Source organism: Silurus meridionalis, chromosome 25, assembly GCF_014805685.1.
Source record: "Silurus meridionalis isolate SWU-2019-XX chromosome 25, ASM1480568v1, whole genome shotgun sequence".
Taxonomy (NCBI): domain Eukaryota; kingdom Metazoa; phylum Chordata; class Actinopteri; order Siluriformes; family Siluridae; genus Silurus; species Silurus meridionalis.
The window spans coordinates 17,165,001-17,167,500 of NC_060908.1; positions in this window are offsets into that span (position 1 = coordinate 17,165,001).

Consider the following 2,500-nt stretch of genomic DNA (forward strand, 5'->3'; position numbering starts at 1 on the left):
GAGAGAGAGAGAAATGGAGAGAGAGAGAGAGAGAGAGAGATGGAGAGAATAGATTTTACACTTTATTGTAATGAATGGGATGCAGGTTGTGAGTTGAATGTAAATGCTGAAAGGAAACAGTATGGATGGATGTAAAACTGCGTGACTGTATGAAACAGAAGCATGTTGGTGTTGCTGCGATGCTGCAGGAAACCCACAGTGACATCAGTCACACTGCTGACTGGGTGAAGGAGTGGGACGTGTTGGTGACTTTAAGAAACAAGTCACTTAGTGGTGGTGCTTTTAATCACAATTTTATTCCTGTTTCTTACGCTGCTGAAGAAGTTTTAAACAGGAGGCTTTTAAAAGTGAAGGTTTTGATGAGAATGAGGTTTCAGTGTTTATCTGTGTGGACGTCACCAGTGCAGTGGAGAGAATTAAGTTTTTACACAAACTCAATAATGTTGTTTTAAACTGCAGAGTGTTTAGTTTTCGGAGGTGATTTTAAATGTAAAGCAGATTAGATCGCTTTTATGGTTTTAAGCATCAGATGAATATTTTTTTAAATGACTTGTTTTACACTACAGCACGGAGCAGGGGGCGCTGGTCTGCTCACGCTTTAAAAGCATAGCTGAGATGGACGCTCCTTATATGTTCTTCTTCACTTTAGAACAAAAGAATGGACAGAAAAGATTCATGCATGCCGTGCGAACAGAATCAGGGGATCTCGTGTCAGAGCCCACTGAAATACACCAGCAGAGAGTCAGCTTCTACTCAAAGCTGTACAGCAGCAAGAGGTCAGGGGTCAAGCTCTCAGAGTCAGTGGCCAAGGAGTTAGACAAAGAGCTGACACTGGCCGGGCTTCAGGAGGTTCTCCAGGGCATGGAGAACATGCAGGCGCCAGGTATAGATGGTCTTCCTGTCGTGTTCTTCAAAGCGTTCTGGGCAACAATAGGGACGTGCTGGAGGTCCTACAAGACAGTGTAAAGGGTGGTCAGCTCCCAGCGAGCTGCAGGAGAGCCGTCCTGACCCTGACTGACTGCAAGCTGCTGTCAAAAGCATTAGCATCGAGACTGACGAAGGTGATGGAGCAGATAATTCACCATGACCAGACGTACTGTGTGTCTGGCAGATCGATTTTGATTTGACAATCTATGCTTAATGCAGTTTTAGTTGGGGGGTGGGGCGGTGGGGAGCCGACACTTCCAGGAGGTCTGGTGTGGAAAAAAGGAGGTTTGAAATACTTGGGTGTCTACCTGGGAAGTAATGAGTTATTAAATAAAACCTGGGAAGGCACTGTAGAGCACATCAAGGGTAGACTGAGCAGGTGGAAGAGGCTGGTTCCAAACCTGGCAGCGTCGTCTTTCTGGCACAACCTGGCATGCACTGATCTGCCACCAAACCTGTTAGCAAACATCCAGGCCCTGCTCGTTGACTCCTTCTTGGATGGTCTGCACTGGATTCCACAGAGTGTCCTCCATCTGCCCTAAGAGGAAGGGGGCAAGGGCTGGTACATCTCACCAGCAGAACTGCAGCCTTTCACCTCCAGTTCATCCAGAGACTAATAACCAGGCCCAGGAACCTTTTGTAGAGAACAGCAGCCAGTGGACTTTTGCACATGGTGGGAGGACTGGGACTGGACAGAACTTTGTTTTAAATGGACACCAACGCACTGGATGTGTCTGGATTACCAGTCTTTTACAGCAGACTTTTGTAAAACATGGACTTAAAAAAAAAAATACAGACTAAGGGCTGTGGAACATTACATTGGCTGTTGGAAGAACCCCTAGTCTATGTAAGTCGTCCCCACACTGTTCAGAACTCTGATCTCTTCAAAGATCGTCACTCTCCAGGAGCTGGTGAACAGAACAGGGACAGACCTGTCACAAAAGGGAGGACCTGGCAGCATGTATAGGACTCCAGTCCCTGCACATCGCTAACCAGGTCCTACACCGCTGGAGGTCCACACCAACAGCAAAGCAGCATGTTCAGCTGAAGGACTATAAGATCAGTTAGTGCAGTCCTGTAGAGGAGGAACCCTTTTCCCAGCTGGACATCGCTCCTGACCTCGACGAGTGTGAGCGCCCCCTACTGGAGTGCAGGGGTAAAGGGGAGATGAACTTTGGGACAGTGACGAGGAAGCTGCTCTACAGGGCCTGTGTTCAGGTTTTAAATAAGAATAAGCTGAGTGGGGGAGAGAAATGTTCTTGGTTTTAATGATGATATTAAACCAGAGTGGAGACACTGTACAAACCACCGTTACCCAAAAACACTGCCGAGCTCCAGTGGAGGATTTTACACTGCATCATCTCTGTGAGCTCTTTTATTTTAAACCCTGATGTTCTGCAGGACTCCGTTCTGTTCACAGAGAGAAACTGTTTCTCACACTGTTACTCACTGCTCAAGTTACAGTCACTGTTTGTGCTTTTAAACGTATTTTAATGTGATTTTACTCTCTTATGTGCCAACTGATTAATTGTATTTTTGGGGCAGGAGAAAATGGAAACATACCTGAACAGAA